Genomic DNA, 25729 nt, shown 5'->3' on the forward strand with positions numbered 1-25729 from the left:
AGATGGCAACTCACCTCCTCATAGAAGGTTAATAGATTGGTTTGGCAAGAACGATTCTTCATGAATCCATGCTGATTACTGCTAATGATATCATTCTTATTACTAAAATCTTGTATATAGTCCCTTATCATCCCCTCCAAGAGTTTACATACTATTGATGTTAGGCTAACTGGTCTGTAATTCCCAGGGATGTTTTTTGGGCCCTTATTAAAGGGGCTCCCGGATTCCCATAATCCCCCCGCCCACAGAGCCCGACAACCAACGGCCAGGGTTGTCGGTAAGAGGCCCTTGTCCTCATCAACATGGGGACAAGGCGCTTTGGGGTGGGGGGGCCGCAGGGCGCCCCCCTTCCCCAAAGCACCCACCCCCCCATGTTGAGGGCATGCAGCCTGGTAGGGTTCAGAAGGGGGGCGCTCGTTCGTCCCCACCCCCTTTCCTGACCGGCCGGGCTGCGTGCTCGGATAAGGGTCTGGTGTGGATTTTGGGGGGACCCCCACACCGTTTTTTTAGCATAGGGGGTTCCCCTTAAAATCCATACCAGACCTAAGGGCCTGGTATGCTCTTGGAGGGGAACCCATGCCGTTTTTTATTTAAAATTTGGCGTGGAGTTGTCAGTATTGCTTGTCACTGATTAAGAAAGGAAAAAACACATTTTTACTTTCCCGATGAGCGAGCCAGCTCGGCGCTAGCATATCACTCTTCCTGGGTAAATTCTTTTCTTTTTCCTGTAAAGTTGCTTCACTATAGATGAGGATCCGACTTGGAGGTGACTTCCATTGAATTCTATGGGTATAGGTCACCTAGATGTTGCCTTGAAGTAGTACAGGAACCTTTTCTGAAGTCAGAGCGACTTCAGTAGTGTACATTAAGATGGCTCATTGACTATAATGTAATTCCCAATGTCAAACGACTTGGGGCGACTTGAGGGCTGACAAGTCGGATCCCAAGTCATGGCAGTGTGAGCCGACACTAAGTAGGCAGGACTGACGAGCAGAATCAACAACAGCTGGGTAACTGTGGAGAGAGATGGGAGCTGGCAATTAGCTGACAGCTGAGCGGCCAGCTCAGAGAAGGAAGGGCTGAGCCCAGCCCTGACACTACCACCCCCAAACAGATGGTCTTGTCAAAAGATTTAATAAAACTTTGAAAAGTATGCTGAATAATGTGGTCGACAAAGATGGGAGAAACTGGGATTTTTTGCTACCTTATCTCATGTTTGCCATAGGTGAGGTTCCACATGCATCCATAGGCTATTCCCCCTTTGAGCTCTTGTATGGTAGACATCCCAGGAGGCTACTAGATGTCGCTAAAGAAATGTGGGAAGGAGAGGCCACCCCATAATAAGCATCATAGAGCATGTCTCCTTGATGCAGGATCGAATCGCAGCTGTCCTGCCCCTGGTACGAGAACATATGGAGTGAGCCCAGGAGGCTCAGAGGAGGGTCTATGATTGGGGTGCCAAGGTCCGTACTTTCAGCCCAGGGGACGGAGTGTTGGTACTGGTGCCCACGGTGGAAAGTAAGTTCCTAGCTAAGTGGCAGGGTCCGTTTGAGGTTGTAGAAAGGGTGGGGGAGGTAAACTACAAAGTCTACCAGCCAGGGAAAAGGAAACCACACCAAATTTATCACGTGAATCTCTTAAAGCCCTGGAAGGACAGAGAAACTTTACTGGCCACATCCCCGCCTCCCAGAGACCGGGTACCGGTGGCACCTGACGTCCCCATAACGGATTCCCTGTCCGTGGCACAACAAAGTGACGTTAGGGCGTTTGTGTATAAAAATAGAGGATGGAGATTTTTTCTCCCCCTTACCTGGACTGAGCAACGTGATCCAGCATGACATAGTGACGGAACCCGGGGTTTGCGTAAATTTAAAGCCATATAGAATCCCAGAGGCCAGGCGAGAGGCAGTCATGAAGGAAATCAAAAATATGTTAGACGTGATAGACATGATAGAAGAGTTCCACAGTGAGTGTTCGAGCCCCCATAGTGCTGGTCCCAAAACCTGATGACACTATCAGGTTTTGTAATGACTTTAGGAAACTCAACAGTGTGTCTAAGTTTGATGCATACCTGATGCCTCGGGTCGATGAACTCGTGGACAGGTTGGGACAGGTTCGCTACATAACAACCCTAGACCTAACGAAAGTGTCACGTACCTGGTAGGTTTTGAGCCTTGAAGTGCAGAGAAAGACCTCCCTTACAGCTCCCACTCCCATTCCCCTGGAATGGAGACAGAGGGCCCAGGAGTGAGGAGTGTTATGGGTGCCTGGCAGGATCAACAGTTACCGGAAGTTCAGGAGTGGTGGCACCCTCTGGAACCTGAAGCTGAAGAGGAGGCTGGAGACTGGAATGCAGAGAGGACCAGGAACCACAGCAGGTAAGTAAGCAGGACTGAAGAGCTGGACTGGAACCAGAAACAAGCAGTAGGTAATAGACTGGAACGCTGGGCTGGAACCAGGAACAAGCAGCAGGTAGTAGTCTGGAACGCTGGACTGGAACCAGGAACAAGCAGCAGGTAGTAGTCTGGAACGCTGGACTGGAACCAGGAACAAGCAGCAGGTAGTAGTCTGGAACGCTGGACTGGAGCCAGGAACAAAGCAGCAGGTAGTAGTCTGGAACGCTGGACTGGAACCAGGAACAAGCAGCAGGTAGTAGTCTGGAACGCTGGACTGGAGCCAGGAACAAAGCAGCAGGTAGTCAGACTGGATACTGGTATCAGACAGAGGGATGGTCAAACAAGCCGGTGGTCAGTAACGGTCGAGCAGCAGAGGTACCAGGGATTACACAGAGGGATGGTCAGGCAAGCCAAGAGGGTCTGGTGCAGGCGGATAGCAGGATGGTCTAACAGGAAGCCGGGTCAGATAACAGAGTACACAGGTCAGATCAGGTTAAGGCACACGGAACGCTGTAGAGCAGAAAGCGGGGATTGAGTGTGACAGGCCGGTTTAAATAGCCCGCCTGGCACTAGCGGGTGTGTGCGCACGTGTGCCCGTGCGTGACAGCATGCGCAGTGGAACCCGGGGCTGTGTTCCCCTGTGTCTGGATCGCCGATTACTGGCAGGATCTTCATGACATTGCCCCCCCCCAAGGGGCAGCCTCCGGATGCCCCTTTGAAGAAATTTCTCTGGATGGGATCTTTTAAAAGATTGCAACAGATCTTCAGCATGAATATTGTCCTCAGGTTCCCAAGAATTTTCTTCTGGGCCAAACCCCCTCAATTTTATCAGAAATTGATTTTGGTTACCTCTTTTCCTATGGTCCATGATAGCCTCCACCTCGAATTCCTCCTCCCCATCTACCAAAATTGGATCAGGAGGATCCGTACTTCGGCCTGGAAATGGATTAGAAATAGAGGGTCTGAGCAGGGACACATGAAATACTGGATGCACTCTTAGTGAATCCGGGAGTTCAAGTTCGTATGCCACCTCATTAATTTTCCGCTTGACAGGAAATGGTCCAAGAAACTTGGGACCCAATTTCTTTGAAGGGCAAGCCATCCTGAAATTTACTGTAGATAACCATACCTGGTCCCCGGGTGTAAGTAACAGCTCATCTCGCCTCTTCTTATCGAAGATTGCTTTATTATATTCCTGGGTCCTGGTCATGGTCTCCTGTAAAACTTGGTAGTTGGAAGTAAAGTAATCCAACTTCTCCTGAACTGCGGGTACTGTGCACTCGAAGAGAATTAGGCAAAAATGAAGGGTGGAAACCATAATTCGCAAAAAATGGAGTTTGATAGCGGAATGAATAGAATTGTTGTAGGCGAATTCAGCCAATGGGAGAACAGAAATCCAATCATCTTGGGCAAAAGAAGAAAAACAGGTAAATATTGTTCAAGAGTCTGGTTCATTCTCTCTGTTTGCCCATTAGTCTGGGGATGATAAGCAGATGAAAATGAGAGCTCAATGTTCAGTGTTTTGCACAGAGACCTCCAGAATCAGGAGGTAAACTGTACCCCCCGATCTGAAACGATATTAACCGGTACCCCATGGAGCCTGATGACTTCTTTAATGAATGCCTGTGCCGTTTCTGTAGCTGAGGGAGTGCCCTTAATTGGGACAAAGTGGGCCATCTTCGACAACCGGTCTACTATGACAAAAATTGAGGTGAAGCCCCCAGCCGAAGGTAATTCCACAATAAAGTCTATAGAAAGCATTTTCCTAGGCCTATCTGGGACAGGCAATGGTTTTAGCAATCCCCATGCCTTGGTTCTGTGCCCCTTGTTCCTGATACAGTTGGTACAGGACTCAACAAATTTCCTACAATCGTCGCGTAACTGAGGCCACCAGAAGGTACGCTGTACCAGATCAGTGGTCTTAGCCACGCCAAAATGCCCAGCCAATGCATGATCATGACAAAGTTCTAGTACTGAAACTGGTATTGTTTCAGGTATAAAGATCCTATTTTCGTGCCACAGTAACCCATCCTTAACTTGGAGTTCTGACCTAATGGAAGATCCCAATTCCGCGGAAGCCTGCTTAATCTGGGAAAGCAGGTTTCCCTGAAGCAAAAGAAAATTCCCCGGGGACAGAATGACAGAATGACAGAATTGGGACTTGTGAAACATACTGGATAGGGCATCAGGTTTCGTATTTTTGGAGCCAGGGGGGTAAGTGACATGAAAGGAGAACCTGGAGAAAAAGAGAGCCCACCTGGCTTGACGTGGCTTCAACCTTTTTGCAGATCTCAAATACTCCAGGTTCTTATGATCTGTAAAAATTAAGACTGGATGAGTGGCACCCTCCAGCAGATAGCGCCACTCCTCCAACGCTGATTTGATTGCCAACAACTCTCTGTCACCTACATCATAATTTCTCTCTGCCGTGGACAATTTACGAGAGAAGAAGGCCACAGGATATAACAGGGCCTTAGTTCCCTGTCTTTGGGACAACACTGCCCCTACTGCAATTTCAGATGCGTCCACCTCTAGTACGAACGGCAGAGAGGAATCTGGATGCTTTAGTACGGAGGCGGAAGTAAAAAGGCCCTTGAGAGTCTCAAAAGCCTTTTGGGCTTCAGCAGACCAGTGGAAGCGTGTACCTTGTTTAGTTAGCTGTGTGATGGGTGTGATGATGGCTGAGAACCCCTTAATAAATTTACGGTAAAAATTAGCGAATCCAACCAATCACTGGATTCCCTTCTTGTCTGTCGGGACTGGCCAATCTAAAACTGCAGCGACCTTTTGAGGGTCCATCTTAATGCCTCTACTGGAAATGATTAACCCCAAAAATGGAATACTTTCCTGTTCAAATTCACACTTCTCAGCCTTTGCATATGGGCCGTGTTGTCAAAGCCGGCCCAACACACTTCTGACATGCCTGCGATGGGATTCAAGGGAACAAGAAAAAATTAATATGTCGTCAAATAGACGATAACAAACAGATCTAGAAAGTCTCGTAAAACATCATTGATGAAGTTAAATCTGTGTTATAAGGTAATCCTAATCAGACTAAATTATCACACTAGACAGCGCTAATGTTGAGCAATTGAAACATGTGGCCAACAACACATAAAAAGGAAAATAAAACAGTCCCTTAGAAGAGAGTCACTTATAAAGGGTAGTGATGTAAAGTTCAGGGTGTAGTTCAGATAATTAACAGGTGATCATGAAAACAGTCCTCCACATGCACCTTCCACCGATCACTCTGAAATCCACCCGGTGACAGACACTCTCCCCCTAGGGGGTTAAACTCACCAGAAATGGGGAGCAATAAAGCATTCAGAGTCAGCACTCTTTAGCAGCAGTTTGTTGCCAACATCACTATGTGCAGGGTCACAGATTTTCAGGGCTCATAATGAATCAAAGAAAAACAGAGAAAAAATGCACATAGCGTAATCCTGTTTATTGACTCAGAGTCCCTTCCACAAAGACAGACAGAAAACCCCCCTTCACTAAATACGTACATCAAATAAAATCAAAAATGAGCAATCAATCGAACAAGCAGATAGTGAAAGTGTGTCAGCTTCACCAAAGGATGTCAGCGCCGCTACACAGGAAAAGGTGAATACTTCCTGGTTGTGCAGATGACTCAGGTTGGAGCGCACACGTCACTTCCTACGTCGTGTTAGCCACGCCCTGACGCGTTTAGTCATATCCTTGACTTCAACAGAGGTCATGGATCACCTGTTAATTATCTGAACTACACCCTAAACTTTACATCACTACCCTTTATAAGGGACTCTCTTCTAAGGGACTGTTTTATTTTCCTTTTTATGTGTTGTTGGCCACATGTTTCAATTGCATAACATTAGCGCTGTCTAGTGTGATAATTTAGTCTGATTAGGATTACCTTATAACACAGATTTAACATTGTTATATTTGGTTTGAGACAGCTGCTTCTACTAGATTTTCTCTCTGCTTAAACAGACAAAGTGGAGTGTAATCTCATTTATTTGTTTGTGAATAATTTATAGTCGCATACTGCTGTTTATTCATGTTTATGCACTTTTGAATGTTCACTAATATTTTAATTATTTTATATATCTACACTTTGGGTCTGTTTGGCTACCTGGCGCTGAGTAGTGTTTCTGCAGGTCTGGTGAAACATATTATTTTTAATCATTGATGAAGTACTGAAATGTAGCAGGGGCATTGCACAGACCGAAAGGCATCACTAGGTACTCAAAATGTCCATAACAGGTACGAAAGGCAGTCTTCCATTCGTCTCCGTCCCTAATATGAACTAAATTGTAGGCTCCGCGAAGGTCAAGCTTAGTGAATATGGTAGCCGTCCCAAGTCTTTGGAACAACCCTGATACCAGAGGAAGAGGGTAACGGTTTTTTACATTGATTTTATTTAGTTCGCGGTAATCCACACATGGTCTGAGGGTCTTATCTTTCTTCTGTACAAAGAAGATGCCTGCACCTGCTGGAGATGTGGACAGACGAATGAAGCCTTTCTTTAGGTCCTCATCGATATATTCCTTTAAAGCCCCTTGTTCTACTTCAGTCAAAGGAAAGTTTCTTCCAAAAGGAATCTCAGCACCGGGAAGTAATTTGATAGGACAGTCATAGGCCCGGTGAGAGGGTAAGACCTCTGCCCCCTGCTTGCTGAATACATCTAAGAAATCATGATAGGCAGAAGGGATGGAGAGGTGTAGACTAGGATCTGTATCTAGGCAGAGCAAGGTAGGGTTCTCCTGAGCATTCTGAATTCTGCAAGACTGTTGGCAATATGAAGAAGAAAAGGTAACTTCACCTGTGATCCAATTAATGTCAGGATTGTGAGCCTGTAACCATGGCATGCCGAGGATTATGGGAAACAGGGGTGAGGCGATGATATCAAGGCATAGCAGTTCTTGATGAGAATTGGAGATGGAGACGGGTATTGGAACAGTCTCTTGGGTAACAGGTCCAGATTTAATGGCGGTTCCATCAGCTAGATGGATGGAAAGTCCATGGGCCTTAGGCAACAAAGGTATCTGGTGTTGGGTAGCAAAAAGAGAATCCATGAAACAATTGCAAGCTCCAGAGTCAATAATGGCGGTTATTTGCAGAGTCTCTCCTGGCAGCTGTAACAGGATAGAGAGAGCAAGGTGAGTAGAATTCTTAGCCAGAGGTGCAACATAGTCAGTGGACAGGGATAGGCACTTACGAAGTTTAAGGGGACAGTTCCTGACATAGTGCCCAGGTTCCCCGCAATACAGGCACAGATTATTCACTCGACGACGTTGTCGTTCCTCCTGGGTAAGAGAAGGCCGCAGGTTAAACGTGGAGGTAGGTGGTGTTGGTGACGTATGATGAAGAACTTTAGGGGTAACCCAAGTTGGGCGAGAAGATCCCATAGCTCTCTCAGTCCTACGTTCTCTTAGGCGTCGATCAATCTGGGTGGCTAGATCGATCAAGGCATTTAAAATCTGATGTTTACCCACCCTGGCCAATTCGTCCTTCAGAGAGTCAGAGAGTCCCATCCGAAACTGATAGCGGAGAGCCGCATCATTCCAATTTGTGTCCACACTCCACTTTCTGAATTCAGCCACATAGTCCTCTGCTGCCCTGCGACCCTGTTGCAGGGTGTGCAAAGCCGCCTCTGCAGTCACGGACAGCTGGGGGTCATCGTACAACTGACCCAATGCGTCAAAGAAGGTGGAGAGATTGGTCAGGGATACGTCCTTTTGCTCCAAGAGGCGATGGGCCCAGGTTTGGGGGTCACCAGAAAGCAGAGAAATTACGTAGCCCACCTTGGTAGCCTCCAGGGAAAGGTACATGGCTGAAGAGCAAAGAACAATTCACAGGAGTTGCGGAAGGCCCTGAATTTATGGCGATCCCCGGAGAAACGTTCAGGCGTCGGGACTTTGGGTTCTGGAGGGAGCATCACCACCGTTGAGAAAGGCCCAACTGAAGGAGCAGGAGCAGAAGGAACTCCCTGGACCCCAGTGGGATTAGACAAGGTTAGCACTCTTTCCTCCAGCCTGGTGTATCCTTGCTGCAGATTCTTGACTGCTTCAGTCAATCCTGGCAGGTGTGCACAAAGATCCTCCATGGGAGACGTTCCCTGCTCAGGCTCAGACATGGCTGTCTGCTACTGTCACGTACCTAGTAGGATTTTGAGCCTGAAGTGCAGAGAAAGACCTCCCTTACAGCTCCCACTCCCGTTCCCCTGGAATGGAGACAGAGGGCCCAAGAGTGAGGAGTGGTATGGGTGCCTGGCAGGATCAACAGTCACCGGAAGTTCAGGAGTGGTGGCACCCTCTGGAACCTGAAGCTGAAGAGAAGGCTGGAGACTGGAATGCAGAGAGGACCAAGAACCACAGCAAGTAAGTAAGCAGGACTGAAGAGCTGGACTGGAACCAGGAACAAGCAGTAGGTAATAGACTGGAACGCTGTGCTGGAATCAGGAACAAGCAGCAGGTAGTAGTCTGGAACGCTGGACTGGAACCAGGAACAAGCAGCAGGTAGTAGTCTGGAATGCTGGACTGGAGCCAGGAACAAAGCAGCAGGTAGTAGTCTGGAACGCTGGACTGGAACCAGGAACAAGCAGCAGGTAGTAGTCTGGAACGCTGGACTGGAACCAGGAACAAGCAGCAGGTAGTAGTCTGGAACGCTGGACTGGAACCAGGAACAAGCAGCAGGTAGTAGTCTGGAACGCTGGACTGGAGCCAGGAACAAAGCAGCAGGTAGTAGTCTGGAATGCTGGACTGGAACCAGGAACAAGCAGCAGGTAGTAGTCTGGAACACTGGACTGGAGCCAGGAACAAAGCAGCAGGTAGTCAGACTGGATACTGGTATCAGACAGAGGAATGGTCAAACAAGCCGGTGGTCGGTATCGGTCGAGCAGCAGAGGTACCAGGGATTACACAGAGGGATGGTCAGGCAAGCCAAGACGGTCTGGTGCAGGCGGATAGCAAGATGGTCTAACAGGAAGCCGGGTCAGATAACAGAGTACACAGGTCAGATCAGGTTAAGGCACACGGAACGCTGTAGAGCAGACAGCGGGGATTGAGTGTGACAGGCTGGTTTAAATAGCCCGCCTGGCACTAGCGGGAGTGCGCGCGCGCGTGTGCCCGTGCGTGACAGCACCCGAGAACGCGTGCGCATGCACAGTGGAACCCGTGGCCGTGTTCCCGTGCATCTGGATCACCGATTACTGGCAGGATCTTCATGACAGAAAGGCTATTGGCAAATACAGCTAACTGAATCGGCCAAGGAGAAGACTGCCTTTTCCACTCCTGAGGGCTTGTTTCAGTACAAGCGGATGCCTTTTGGTCTGCATGGAGCCCCTGCATCATTACAGTGAATGATGGACAAAACTTTGAGACCACATCGCCCGTATACAGCTGCTTATTTGGACAATGTGGTCATCCACAGCCCAGATTGGGAATTGCACCTGCTCCGAGTGGTAGATTCCCTTAGGAAAGCAGGTCTCACGGCCAACCCAAAAAAGTGTGCCATAGGCCTGGAGGAGGCCAAGTACCATGGGTACGTTATTGGCAGGGGACTGGTCAAGCCTCAGACCAATAAGGTTGAATAAAATTTTAAAATGGCCCCAACCGGTAAACAAAAAACAAGTTCGGGCCTTCTTGGGCATTACGGGGTATTACAGACAGTTTGTACCCAACTTTGCCACCATTGCCACCCCTCTGACTGACCTGACGAAGGGTAGAGGGTCGGTAATGGTTAAATGGAATCCTGAAGCCAAGGAGGCGTTCCAGAAATTAAAGCAGGCCCTTTGCGTACTACCGGTTCTAGTGACCCGGACTTCACAAAGGAGTTTGTGGTACAGACGGATGCCTCTGAGGTGGGACTAGGGGCTGTACTATCCCAGAACAGAGATGGTGAGGAACACCCGGTTGTATACCTGAGCCGGAAACTGAACAAGCACAAAAAAAACGATGCCATTGTCGAAAAGGAGTGTCTCGCTATTAAATGGGCCTTAGACTCCCTGAAGTATTACTTGTTGGGGAGGTCATTTAAGCTGGTCACGACCATGCTCCCCTAAAGTGGATGTGTGACAACAGAGAGAAAAATGGCCACGTGACAAGGTGGTTCCTGGCTTTACAGCCCTTTAAATTTACAGTAGAGCATAGGCCGGGCAAGCTCCAAAACAATGCAGATGCCCTCTCCCGCATGCACTATATGTTTGGGACAATTGCTCAGCCACAGAGGCTTGAGTAGCGGGAGAGGATACATGACGGCATGTAAAGTGAGGTAATCGATAATCAGTATATTTCACCTCGCATTTGTTCTATTGTCAGAGAATGAACCAGAATCCGGCCTGGATTTTTCCAGCCTCTGTGGCAGGCTTGATTCCGGTCCAGGTCTACTGGTCCACTTGAGTCCTTGCTCAGGTGGAATTTAAATGACCAGGAAGAGAGCACAGCAGTGCTCTGGCCTGAGACTCAGAAGAGAATCCGAGAGAGAGGAGCCCTGTTTGTTTGGATTGAAAATGAAGGTTTTGTGTGTGGCAGGGACCAGCCCCACACCATATAGAGAGCAGTGTACTGTTTAGTTTAGCGCCGGACAGCAAGGATTTGTTTTACTGTTTTGTTTATTTTTATGACTTTGCAAACCACCTGTGAACAAAGCTGGCAACCAGCCAGATTTTAAAGAAACTGCCTGTACGCTGACCTTCATTTCAAGAAAAGGTGATCCCCACAAGCTAATCTCCCCACAATATATATACTGTATATACAGTGCCTTGAAAAAGTACGTACCCCTTGAAATTTTCCACATTTTGCCATGTTACACCAAAAACGTAAATGCGTTTTATTGGGATTTTATTTGATAGACCAACACAAAGTGGCACAGAATTGAAGTGGAAGTTAAATGATAAATGGTTTTCAATCTTTAAAAAAAAAAAATATGTGAAAAGTGTGGCACGCATTTGTATTCAGCCCCCTGAGTCAATACTTTGTAGAACCACCTTTCGCTGCAATTACAGCTTCTCAATTGGATTTAAGTCTGGACTTTGATTGGGCCATTCTAACACATGAATATGCTTTGATCTAAACCATTTCATTGAAGCTCCGGCTGTATGTTTAGGGTTGTTGTCCTGCTGGAAGGTGAACATCCGTCCCAGTCTCAAGTCTTTTGCAGACTCTAACAGGTTTTCTTCTAAGATTGCCCTGTATTTGGCTCCATCCATCTTCCAATCAACTCTGACCAGCTTCCCTGTCCCTGCTGAAGAAAAGCATCCCCACAACATGATGCTGCCACCACCATGTTTCACGGTGGGGATGGTGTATTCAAGGTGTTAGTTTTCCGCCACATATATCGTTTTGCTTTTATGTCAGAAAGTAAAATTTTGTTCTCATCTGACCAGAGCACCTTCTTCCACATGTTTGCTGTGTCCCCCACATGGCTTCTTGCAAACTGAAAACAGGACTTCTTATGGTTTCTTTCAACAATAGCTTTCTTCTTGCCAATCTTCCATAAAAGCCAGATTTGTGGAGTGCATGACTAATAGTTGTCCTGTGGACAGATTATCCACACCTGAGCTGTGGATCTCTGCAGATCCTCCAGAGTTACCATGGGCCTCTTGGCTGCTTCTTGGATTAATGGTCTCCTTGCCCGGCCTGTCAGTTTAGGTGGACAGCCATGTCTTGGTAGGTTTGCGGTTGTGCCATACTCTTTCCATTTTCAGATGATGGATTGAACAGTGGTCCGTGAGATGTTCAAAGCTTTGGGTATTTTTTTAAAACCTAACCCTGCTTTAAACTTCTCCACAACTTTATTCCTGACCTGTCTGGTGTGTTCCTTGGCCTTCATGATGCTGTTTGTTCACTAAGGTTCTCTAACAAATATCTGAGGGCTTCACAGAACAGCTGTATTTATACTGAGATTAAATTACACACAGGGGGACTCTATTTACTAATTAGGTGACTTCTGAAGACAATTGGTTCCACTAGATTTTTGTTAGGGGCATCAGAGTAAAAGGGGCTGAATACAAATGCACGCCATACTTTTCACATATTTATTTGTAAAAAATTTGGAATACCATTTATCATTTTCCTTCCACTTCACAACTATGTGCCACTTTGTGTTGGTCTATCATATAAAATGGCAATAAAATACATTTATGTTTTTGGTTGTAACATGACAAAATGTGGAAAATTTCAAGGGGTGTGAATACTTTTTCAAAGCACTGTGTATGTATGTATGTATGTATGTATGTATGTATGTATATGTGTGTATGTATGTATGTGTGTATGTGCGTGTATATATATATATATATATATATATATATATATATATATATATATATATATATATATATATACAATTAGATAGATATGCACACAATGGCCTAGATTTATTATTGCTGCTACAAATCTGCCAGAACAGCGCTACCTTGTGGAGGTCTTAATGGATGTGCTGCTGCATGTATAAAGGTCTAAATGGCTGTCACTAATGTGACCTAACAGCTCAGTATAGGAATGCCAGATTCATGACAGCAGCTTAGAATGTGTCTACGGCTTCTGAAAATCTGCCAGCTACTGCATGTAATGGCAGTTGACTTCTTGAAACTGAGTTTGGATGGGGCCTGGCTGCTTATTAAACATAATAATAAAGATATCAGGGTGGAATACATCTTATAAGTGTAAATTACAGTACCATTCAGTTTGAAAACATGACCAACAGACTTGAAACCAACAGAGTCAAAATAGAAAGCAAGCTGGAAGAGTGCACACGTGCATGTGAGATAGCGAGGCTGCGATCTTATGGCAGCTATCTGCTTGCCCATGCAGCATTGAGTTGTTAAATGTGTGCCTGTCCGCCACTGTAAAGGATCAATAAAAAACACCCCTATACAGTATGTAATAATAAACACAGTGTCAAAAGCTCAATATTCACATCGAAAGCTAAATTTGTGTAAAAATTTTTAAAATGTAAAAAAAAAATCGGAATCAGTCTATCACAAATATAAGTCCATATTCCATAAGTATAAGGTTAGAGTCTGTCCACATATGGTGAAATTCCAGTCTACAAGAGAGGCTGGCAGTTCACTGGATGTCAGCATTCTGTGGCAATATTACTGCTGTTCACTTCAAGAGCACTTATGGGATATAAGATTCTAGGGAGAGTTTAGGGAGGGTTTATAAGTTATGCTCAAGAATAATGTTGATAGAAAACACTGTAAAAGATCAACACTTTGCTTGAGGTGACCACTTAAGGTATAAGCACTGTTCTGAAGAATTAATAGAGGCTCCCATTAATGTATTCATCTGTGGCTTAAGCCTCATACATACGGTACGATTGTTGGCAGGGGATTGTCTGTTGACAGACTGTTGTCCTAAAATTTTAATGTTAGTACGCTCCTTTTGACATTTGTTGTCCAACTTTCGGACAACAAATGTTGGATGACAGGCTAGTAATTTTTCGTCGGACAACGGCTCCACGTCTGATTTTCATATGTTCAGCGCACAAATCCGTTAAACAAAAGTCGAAAGTACAAAAACGCATGATAGGAACCAAGGAATGAGCCGGAAGCAATCGGTCTTGTAAACTAGCGTTCGTAATGGAGAATTAACATTCGTGACGCAGCAAATTATGAAATGTCGAAATGCAGCGCATATTCTCTTCTTCTTTAATGGGATAATAACGAAGCTGCTTTGCTGGAGATACTGATGGAGTTATGGCAAACATATTTTAAAAGGCATTTGTTTTCTAGTGATATCAAGAATATTATTATTATGTTTGTTTTTTGTGCAAGTTACCACAACACCATTATCCCAGAGTTTTTAGGATCAAAGATACAACTATGTTGGTGACCCTTGTTAATTTGACATTGTATTTTTTTAATGTAACTGCCTACTAGGGATGAGCCCGATGTTCAAGTCGAATGTAAGTTCGACTCGAACATCGGGTGTTCGCCGAATAGTGAACAATTTGGGATGTTCGTGGCAAATTTGAAAGCCGCGAAACACCCTTTAAAAGTCTATGGGAGAAATCAAAAGTGCTAATTTTAAAGGCTTATGTGCATGGTATTGTCATAAAAAGTGTTTGGAGACCTGGGTCCTGCCCCAGGGGACATGTATCAATGCAAAAAAAAAGTTTTAAAAACTGATGTTTTTTCGGGTGCAGTGATTTTAATAATGCTTAAAGTGAAACAACAAAAGTGAAATACTCCTTTAAATTTCGTACCTGGGGGGGTGTCTATAATATGCCTGTAAAGTGGCGCATTTTTCCCATGTTTACAACAGTCCCTGCACAAAATGACATTTCTAAAGGAAAAAAAAGGCATTTAAAACTACTCGCCGCTCTAATGAATTGTCGGTCCCAGCAATACACATAAAAGTCATTGAAAAAAACGGCATGGGATTCCCCCACAGTCCATTTCCAGGCCCTTTGGGTCTGGTATGAATATTAAGGGGAACCCCGAACCAAAATGTAAAAAAAAAATTGCACGGGGGTCCCCCCAAATTTCATACCAGGCCCTTCAGGTCTGGTATGGATATTAAGAGGAACCCCACGCCAAAATAAAAAACAAAGGTGTGGCGGTCCCCCTCAAAATCCATACCAGACCCTCCAAGTCTGGTATGGATTTTAAGGGGAACCCGTGCCAAAATTTTAAACTTTTTTTTTTAATTTAGGCACAGGGTTCCCCTTAATATCCATACCAGACCTGAAGGGCCTGGTATGGAATTTGGGGGGACCCCCGCGCAATTTTTTTTTATCATTTTGGTTCAGAGTTCCCCTTAATATTCATACCAGACCCAAAGGGCCTGGTAATGGACTGTGGGGAAATCCCATGCCATTTTTTTCAATGACTTTTATGAGTATTGCCGGGACCGACAATTCGTTATAAAGTAGTTTTAAATTACTTTTTTTCCTTTTCCTATAAATGTCATTTTGTGCAGGGACTGTTGTAAACATGGGAAACATGCGCCACTTTACAAGCATACTATAGACACCCCCCAGATACGAAATTTAAAGGAATATTTCACTTTTATTGTTTCACTATAAGTATCATTAAAATCACTGCTCCCGAAAAAACTGCCATTTTTAAAACTTTTTTTTTGCATTGATACATGTCCCCTGGGGCAGGACCCAGGTCCCCAAACACTTTTTATGACAATAACTTGCATATAAGCCTTTCAAATTAGCACTCTTGATTATTCATGTTCGTGTCCCATAGACTTTACCGGTGTTCGCGTGTTCGAACAAATTTTTTGCCTGTTCACATGTTCTGCTGCGAACCGAACCGGGGGGTGTTTGGCTCATCCCTACTGCCTACTCCCAAACTGTCATTTGAAGTAAAACACATAGCCAAGTATTATTCTACACAATATTTTTATTGTGCAGAGAAAAAAAAAACACAAATTAAATTAGACATGCTAGCTTAACCAAAAATTGCATTCCATGCATACAAAAATATAGAAAACATAACAAAAAAAATCATTATAAAAAAAAACAAATGAATAGAAATTAGTAAGTGGGGAAGGGGTGAAAATCCCCAGACCAGAGGCGTTGTTGGGGGTTCTTGTGGCTGGTATTGCCACTGACCGCCATGCTGCTGTGGTGGGTGGGGTGGCTGTGGTGTGTGGGTTGGCTGTGGAGGTGGTGGAGGTGGGGCCTCAAAATCAGAAATGTGTGTGCTTTCTGAAATTTGGCCCATCACCCCCTTGTTGAGGAGCTGCAGGGTGAGTTCCTCACACCTGCTCCTTTGCTCACCGGCCATCTGCCTTAATTTATTGGCTGTCACACACCCAAATGCTTCAGCCTCATCTGGGTCTATCCGGATGGCAGCAGTGGCCTGGCTGAGGAAGGCAGCTGTGGCCTCCTCCAGATTCCTGCTCTTCCTGGCCCTTTTAGCAGGAGGGCGTGGGGGAGGCATCTGGGACTCTGTCTGGCTGCTGGCCGCTGGCTCCTCCAGACTGAGTTTTTCCTGTGTATGAAAATGGGATATAACTAGAATCTTTTTTAGGGTTTTGTCATCAATCACACACAATTTTGATTGCATGTTTCAAACTCCACTCTCAGTGTGTCATGGGGCGTGACCATCTCTCTACTGCATACGACACACATGACGGAACATTCGGGAGGGACGATGTGGCGGATTTGGTGGATTACAGCCAGCCATGCAGTGGTGGAGCTCATAGGAGGCACAAAGCAACCCCCATGAGCAAGGGTGAGATGGTGGAGATGGTGCGCATCCTAGAGAAGCACGATTACGAAGGCCCAACAGCCAAAAGGACCCCGCCACCCTCTGATGCCACGAGGAAGCCCCTGTGGCGTCAGAGGGGGCAGGGTCACCCATTTACATCACCGGGTGGCCCTGCCCTCAGTTATATAACAGCTGTCACCCAGAAGTAGCGTCACTCGGCAGGAGCCCCCCATGGAGGGGGAACTATTGCGGCTTTTTTTTTTGGTCGGGCGGCGTGAACTTACATCGCTGGATATTTTTATTTTTTTATTTTTTAATAAAGGACTTGTCCCAAGCTGTCTCTTGGCTTTTTTACCATATCTGACACTTTTTTTGTGAAATTGTAGGGGTACGGTGTACCCCATTATCAATTCACTTGGAGGGGCCGGGATCTGGGGGTCCCCTTGCTAAAGGGGCTTCCAAATCCAGATAAGCCCCCCACCCCAAAGCACCCTCCCCATGTTGAGGGCATGTGGCCTGCTACGGATCAGGAGGGGGGGGCGCTCTCTCGTCCCCCTCTTTTCCTGCAGCCTGCCAGGTTGCTAACTCGGATAAGGGTCTGTTATGGGTTTTGGGGGGACCCCTACACCATTTTTTTCTCTAAATTTGGTGCAGGGTTCCCCTTAATTTCCATATCAGACCTGAAGGGCCTTGTATGGATTTTGGGGGGACCCCCACGCAATTTTTTTTTAAATTTTGGTTGGGGGTTCCCCTTAATATTCATACCAGACCCAAAGCACCTTTTAATGGACTGAGGGGGAACCCATGCCCTTTTTTTTCAATGAGTTTTATCTATATTGCCGAGACCGGACAATTCATTACAGCCACAATCAGTTTCCAATTACAATTTTTCCTTTAGAAATGTCATTTTGGTGTGGTACTGTTCTAAACATGGGAAAAATGCGCCACTTTACAGGCATACTATAGACACCCCCCAGGCATGATATTTAAAGGAATATTTCATTTTTATTGTTTCACTTTAAGCATTAAAAAAATTACTGCTCCTGAAAAAACATCCGTTTTAAAAAAAAATGTTTGCATTGATACATGTCCCCTGGGGCAGGACCGGGTCCCCAAACACTTTTATGACAATAACTTGCATATAAGCCTTTAAAATGAGCACTTTTGATTTTTCATGTTCGTGTCCCCTAGACTTTAACGGTGTGTTCTTCCGAATTGTTTGCCTGTTTGGATGTTCTGGTGCGAACCAAACCGGAGGGTGTTCAGCTCATGCTTAGTCAGCTCACCCAGGATGTTTCTTTGGAGCCATGCTCAGACATTGTCATTGTGGACGTCGAATCCCCTGACGCGAGTCACAGTGAGGGTCAAAGCAAACCAGAAGAGGAAGAAAGTATTCGGGAGCCTCTTGCTTGCGCAAGCAAGTATTCTTGGAATCTTACTTCAAATGTGTATACATGTCGAGTGTTTAGATGTCCAAACCAAACACCCACTCCACACATTAGCAAAGTATGTTGTGCCTTAACATTAGCATGGAGAAGGACAGGGTGGAAGGAGCTGGCAGTGTTGCTAGGTACCCGAGTTTGGGAGAGCTAGGCACCAGGGCCAAGATTACAGAGTAGTTGCAGTGTGTACATTCCTAGTAGTGTAGGTGTCTGAAGGGCAAGCAGGTTGCAAGTAGGCTTGTGCAATTCGTTTCGTTTCGTAACAAATCGAAATTCGGCCGAATTTTGCATCTTTCAGACTAAAATAAAAAATAACGAATTTCAACGAATACGAAAGAGATTATAGCGGATATAACGAATGAATTCGACATGATTCGGTAATTCGTTAAAGGTCTAATGAAACAAGATGTCAACTCAAAGTAAGTCTTACAGTCCAATCAGCTGATTAATTTTGTGCTGGAGGTTGGATTACTGACAAAGTGCATTCCTGAGAAATGAGTGAGAAGGGTGTTGTATTGTATTTCAGCAGAGGATAAGAGATATTGTCATTGTGTGTTAAAAGATTCAATAAACAAACAACTTTCCAAACTACGAATCATTATCACGAATATATATACATACATAAATATCGAATTTCAATGAATACAAACAAAATTATAGCGCATATAACGAATTAATTCGTCATGATTCGAGGTTCAGTACAACGAATATCGACAATCTACAAATAATATAGAATTATCAGAAAACATATTAACGTAACATAACGAATATAACAGAACGAAATTATGGATTTTACGAATGACAATGAACCGAAACTAAACTAATTTTTCTGTTGTGCACAAGTCTAGTTGCAAGCAACAATAGACTAGGTAGGTAAGTATTTCCTTAACCACTTGACGACCGCCTCACGCCGATGTACGTCGGCAAAGTGGCACGGACAGGCAAAATCACGTACAGGGTACGTGATTTGCCTTCCGCGGGTGGGGGGTCCGATCGGACCCCCCCCCGGTGCCCGAGGCGGTCGTCTTTTGTCCAGCGGCGATCCGTGATGAGGGGGAGACCATCCGTTCGTGGCCCCCCCCTCGCGATCGCCGCCGGCCAATGAAAACACTCCTTTGCTGCTGTATGCTAAACAGCAGCAAAGGAAGTGATGTCATCTCCCCTCGGGTCGGTATTTTCCGTTCCGGCCCGAGGAGAGAAGACATCTATGTGAGTGCACAACACACACACACACAGTAGAACATGCCAGGCACACAAAACACTCCGATCCCCCCCCCGATCGCCCCCCGATCCCCCCCCAATCACCCCCCCCCCCTGTCACAAACTGACACCAGCAGTTTTTTTTTTTTTTTTTCTGATTACTGCATAGTGTCAGTTTGTGACAGTTACAGTGTTGGGACAGTTAGTATTACCCCCCTTTAGGTCTAGGGTACCCCCCTAACCCCCCCTAATAAAGTTTTAACCCCTTGATCACCCCCTGTCACCAGTGTCGCTAAGCGATCATTTTTCTGATCGCTGTATTAGTGTCGCTGGTGACGCTAGTTAGTGAGGTAAATATTTAGGTTCGCCGTCAGCGTTTTATAGAGACAGGGACCCCCATATACTACCTAATAAATGTTTTAACCCCTTGATTGCCCCCTAGTTAACCCTTTCACCACTGATCACCGTATAACCGTTACGGATGACGCTGGTTATTTCGTTTATTTTTTATAGTGTCAGGGCACCCGCCGTTTATTACCAAATAAAGGTTTAGCCCCCTGATCGCCCGGCGGTGATATGCGTCGCCCCAGGCAGCGTCAGATTAGCGCCAGTACCGCTAACACCCACGCACGCAGCATACGCCTCCCTTAGTGGTATAGTATCTGTACGGATCAATATCTGATCCGATCAGATCTATACTAGCGTCCCCAGCAGTTTAGGGTTCCCAAAAACGCAGTGTTAGCGGGATCAGCCCAGATACCTGCTAGCACCTGCGTTTTGTGCCTCCGCCCAGCCCACCTAAGTGCAGTATCGATCGATCACTGTCACTTACAAAACACTAAACGCATAACTGCAGCGTTCAGAGTCAGGCCTGATCCCTGCGATCGCTAACAGTTTTTTTGGTAGCATTTTGGTGAACTGGCAAGCACCAGCCCCAGGCGTCAGGTTAGCGCCAGTACCGCTAACACCCACGCACGCAGCATACGCCTCCCTTAGTGGTATAGTATCTGAACGGATCAATATCTGATCCGATCAGATCTATACTAGCGTCCCCAGCAGTTTAGGGTTCCCAAAAACGCAGTGTTAGCGGAATCAGCCCAGATACCTGCTAGCACCTGCGTTTTGCCCCTCCGCCCGGCCCAGCCCAGCCCACCCAAGTGCAGTATCGATCGATCACTGACACTTACAAAACACTAAACGCATAACTGCAGCGTTCGCAGAGTCAGGCCTGATCCCTGCGATCGCTAACAGTTTTTTTTGTAGCGTTTTGGTGAACTGGCAAGCACCAGCCCCAGGCAGCGTCAGATTAGCGCCAGTACCGCTAACACCCACGCACGCACCGTACACCTCCCTTAGTGGTATAGTATCTGATCGCATCAATATCTGATCCGATCAGATCTATACTAGCGTCACCAGCAGTTTAGGGTTCCCAAAAACGCAGTGTTAGCGGGATCAGCCCAGATACCTGCTAGCACCTGCGTTTTGCCCCTCCGCCCGGCCCGGCCCAGCCCACCCAAGTGCAGTATCGATCGATCACTGACACTTACAAAACACTAAACGCATAACTGCAGCGTTCGCAGAGTCAGGCCTGATCCCTGCGATCGCTAACGTTTTTTGGTAGCGTTTTGGTGAACTGGCAAGCGCCAGCGGCCTAGTACACCCCGGTCGTAGTCAAACCAGCACTGCAGTAACACTTGGTGACGTGGCGAGTCCCATAAGTGCAGTTCAAGCTGGTGAGGTGGCAAGCACAAGTAGTGTCCCGCTGCCACCAAAAAGACAAACACAGGCCCGTCGTGCCCATAGTGCCCTTCCTGCTGCATTCGCCAATCCTAATTGGGAACCCACCACTTCTGCAGCGCCCGTACTTCCCCCATTCACATCCCCAACCAAATGCAGTCGGCTGCATGAGAGGCATTTTTATGTCCTCCCGAGTACCCCTACCCAACGAACCCCCCCAAAAAAGATGTTGTGTCTGCAGCAAGCGCGGATATAGGCGTGACACCCGCTATTATTGTCCCTCCTGTCCTGACAATCCTGGTCTTTGCATTGGTGAATGTTTTGAACGCTACCATTCACTAGTTGAGTATTAGCGTAGGGTACAGCATTGCACAGACTAGGCACACTTTCACAGGGTCTCCCAAGATGCCATCGCATTTTGAGAGACCCGAACCTGGAACCGGTTACCGTTATAAAAGTTAGTTACAAAAAAAGTGTAAAAAAAAAAAAAATATGAAATAAAAAAAAATAGTTGTTGTTTTATTGTTCTCTCTCTCTCTATTCTGCTCTTTTTTACTGTATTCTATTCTGCAATGTTTTATTGTTATTGTTATTGTTATTATGTTTTATCATGTTTGTTTTTCAGGTGTGTAATTATTTACACTTTACTGTGCTTTATTGTTAACCATTGTTAACCATTTTTTTGTCTTCAGGTACGCCATTCACGACTTTGAGTGGTTATACCAGAATGATGCCTGCAGGTTTAGGTATCATCTTGGTATCATTCTTTTCAGCCAGCGGTCGGCTTTCATGTAAAAGCAATCCTAGCGGCTAATTAGCCTCTAGACTGCTTTTACAAGCCGTGGGAGGGAATGCCCCCCCCCCCCCACCGTCTTCCGTGTTTTTCTCTGGCTCTCCTGTCTCAACAGGGAACCTGAGAATGCAGCCGGTGATTCAGCCAGCTGACCATAGAGCTGATCAGAGACCAGAGTGGCTCCAAACATCTCTATGGCCTAAGAAACCGGAAGCTACGAGTATTTCATGACTTAGATTTCGCCGGATGTAAATAGCGCCATTGGGAAATTGGGGAAGCATTTTATCACACCGATCTTGGTGTGGTCAGATGCTTTGAGGGCAGAGGAGAGATCTAGGGTCTAATAGACCACAATTTTTTCAAAAAAGAGTACCTGTCACTACCTATTGCTATCATAGGGGATATTTACATTCCCCGAGATAACAATAAAAATGATTAAAAAAAAAAATATGAAAGGAACAGTTTAAAAGTAAGATTAAAAAAGCAAAAAAATAATAAAGAAAAAAAAAAAAAAAAAAAAAACACCCCTGTCGCCCCCTGCTCTCGCGCTAAGGCGAACGCTAGCGGCGGTCTGTCGTCAAACATAAACAGCAATTGCACCATGCATGTGAGGTATCACCGCGAAGGCCAGATCGAGTGCAGTAATTTTTCCAGTAGACCTCCTCTGTAAATCTAAAGTGGTAACCTGTAAAGGCTTTTGAAGGCTTTTAAACATGTATTTATTTTGTTGCCACTGCACGTTTGTGCGCAATTTTAAAGCATGTCATGTTTGGTATCCATGTACTCGGCCTAAGATCATCTTTTTTATTTCATCAAACATTTGGGCAATATAGCGTGTTTTAGTGCATTAAAATTTAAAAAAGTGTGTTTTTTCCCCAAAAAATGCGTTTGAAAAATCGCTGCGCAATTACTGTGTGAAAAAAAAAAATGAAACACCCACCATTTTAATCTGTAGGGCATTTGCTTTAAAAAAATATATAATGTTTGGGGGTTCAAAGTAATTTTTTTGCAAAAAAAAAAAACTTTTTCATGTAAACAATAAGTGTCAGAAAGGGCTTTGTCTTCAAGTGGTTAGAAGAGTGGGTGATGTGTGACATAAGCTTCTAAATGTTGTGCATAAAATGCCAGGACAGTTCAAAACCCCCCAAAATGACCCCATTTTGGAAAGTAGACACCCCAAGCTATTTGCTGAGAGGCATGTCGAGTCCATGGAATATTTTATATTGCGACACAAGTTGCGGGAAAGAGACAAATTTTTTTTTTTTTTTTTTTTTTTTTGCACAAAGTTGTCACTAAATGATATATTGCTCAAACATGCCATGGAAATATGTGAAATTACACCCCAAAATACATTCTGCTGCTTCTCCTGAGTACGGGGATACCACATGTGTGAGACTTTTTGGGAGCCTAGCCGCGTACGGGACCCCGAAAACCAATCACCGCCTTCAGGCTTTCTAAGGGCGTGAATTTTTGATTTCACTCTTCACTGCCTATCACAGTTTCGGAGGCCATGGAATGCCCAGGTGGCACAAAACCCCCCCAAATGACCCCATTTTGGAAAGTAGACACCCCAAGCTATTTGCTGAGAGGTATAGTGAGTATTTTGCAGACCTCACTTTTTGTCACAAAGTTTTGAAAATTGAAAAAAGAAAAAAAAAAAATGTTTTTTCTTGTCTTTCTTCATTTTCAAAAACAAATGAGAGCTGCAAAATACTCACCATGCCTTTCAGCAAATAGCTTGGGGTGTCTACTTTCCAAAATGGGGTCATTTGGGGGGGTTTTGTGCCACCTGGGCATTCCATGGCCTCCGAAACTGTGATAGGCAGTAAAGAGTGAAATCAAAAATTTTCACCCTTAGAAATCCTGAAGGCAGTGATTGGTTTTCGGGGTCCAGTACGCGGCTAGGCTCCCAAAAAGTCCCACACATGTGGTATCCCCATACTCAGGAGAAGCAGCTAAATGTATTTTGGGGTGCAATTCCACATATGCCCATGGCCTGTGTGAGCAATATATCATTTAGTGACAACTTTATGAAAAAAAAAAAAAAAAAAAAAAAAAAGTGTCACTTTCCCGCAACTTGTGTCAAAATATAAAATATTCCATGGACTCAATATGCCTCTCAGCAAATAGCTTGGGGTGTCTACTTTCCAAAATGGGGTCATTTGGGGGGGTTTTGTGCCACCTGGGCATTCCATGGCCTCCGAAACTGTGATAGGCAGTGAAGAGTGAAAGCAAAAATTTACACCCTTAGAAATCCTGAAGGCGGTGATTGGTTTTCGGGGCCCCGTACGCGGCTAGGCTCCCAAAAAGTCCCACACATGTGGTATCCCCATACTCAGGAGAAGCAGCTAAATGTATTTTGGGGTGCAATTCCACATAGGCCCATGGCCTGTGTGAGCAATATATCATTTAGTGACGACTTTTTGTAAATATTTTTTTTTTTTTTTGTCATTTTTCAATCACTTGGGACAAAAAAAATAAATATTCAATGGGTTCAACATGCCTCTCAGCAATTTCCTTGGGGTGTCTACTTTCCAAAATGGGGTCATTTGGGGGGGTTTTGTACTGCCCTGCCATTTTAGCACCTCAAGAAATGACATAGGCAGTCATAAACTAAAAGCTGTGTAAATTCCAGAAAATGTACCCTAGTTTGTAGACGCTATAACTTTTGCGCAAACCAATAAATATACGCTTATTGACATTTTTTTTACCAAAGACATGTGGCCGAATACATTTTGGCCTAAATGTATGACTAAAATTTAGTTTATTGGATTTTTTTTATAACAAAAAGTAGAAAATATCATTTTTTTTCAAAATTTTCGGTCTTTTTCCGTTTATAGCGCAAAAAATAAAAACCGCAGAGGTGATCAAATACCATCAAAAGAAAGCTCTATTTGTGGGAAGAAAAGGACGCAAATTTCGTTTGGGTACAGCATTGCATGACCGCGCAATTAGCAGTTAAAGCGACGCAGTGCCAAATTGGAAAAAGACCTCTGGTCCTTAGGCAGCATAATGGTCCGGGGCTCAAGTGGTTAATTTGACTAGTAACTTGACCATAACTCACTATGTAGGGCCTCAGCCACTTGACCATCATTCCCTTACTACTTTTTACTCTTCTTACTAGGTCATGATCTTCCACGATGTCCTATTGGCAGAATGAGTGCATATATGTTGTATTGTTTGAGGGAACTGGAGCAAATCAAGGAGGCTGCCACTGCTTTACAGTGAAGAATAGACTTTGTGGACATGCTTGCCAAATTCAAATTTCCTCTTGCCTGGTCTGAAGTTTATTGTTCCACTTGTTGGCTCCTGTTTGCCCTTACTAATTTCCATGTTTTTATGACTTTTAAATGTGAAAGTTGAGGGACAGAACTCAGTGTTTCTACTCTCCACTCCTCTAGGTGCACCACCAGGTCCTGTTTTCTAGATTTTCCCCAGTCTATTAACGACTGTGAGAATTAATAACAGTGAAAATGACAACATCACCTGTGTCAAATTCATGAAATCTCGAAAACATGACCTGGCTTTGCATCTTGAGGAGGAGAGTTGGGAAACACTGCCCTAGCTGAATTGTACTGTTTATGTGTTTTTTAGAATCTAAAACCCCAAATTTTAAGGTGCCCCCAAATTGGGCCTTAACATTATTAACATTATTTCCCCATGATCCCATGCCTAAAATGTGTGTAGTTCCATACATCTATTTTTCCAAAACCCCAAAACACACAGTGTGTCAACATGTGCTATCTCCCATCACAGGGTATCAATGGACGCGTTTTGGGGGTGCAACCCCTTCCTCATAACTAAAGTAGCTCTGAGGAAGGGGTTGGACCCCCAAAATGCGTCCATTGATACCCCATGATGGGAGATAGCACATGTTGACACACTTTGTGTTTTGGGGGTTTTGAAAAATAGATGTTTGTAACTACACACATTTTAGGCATGGGATCATACCGGACATTTAATTGTTAGGCCTCTACATGTATGTGGCTTAAAATTTTGGCTTTTAGAG

Source organism: Aquarana catesbeiana, linkage group LG06 (assembly GCF_042186555.1).
Source record: "Aquarana catesbeiana isolate 2022-GZ linkage group LG06, ASM4218655v1, whole genome shotgun sequence".
In the NCBI taxonomy this organism is placed as follows: Eukaryota; Metazoa; Chordata; class Amphibia; order Anura; family Ranidae; genus Aquarana; species Aquarana catesbeiana.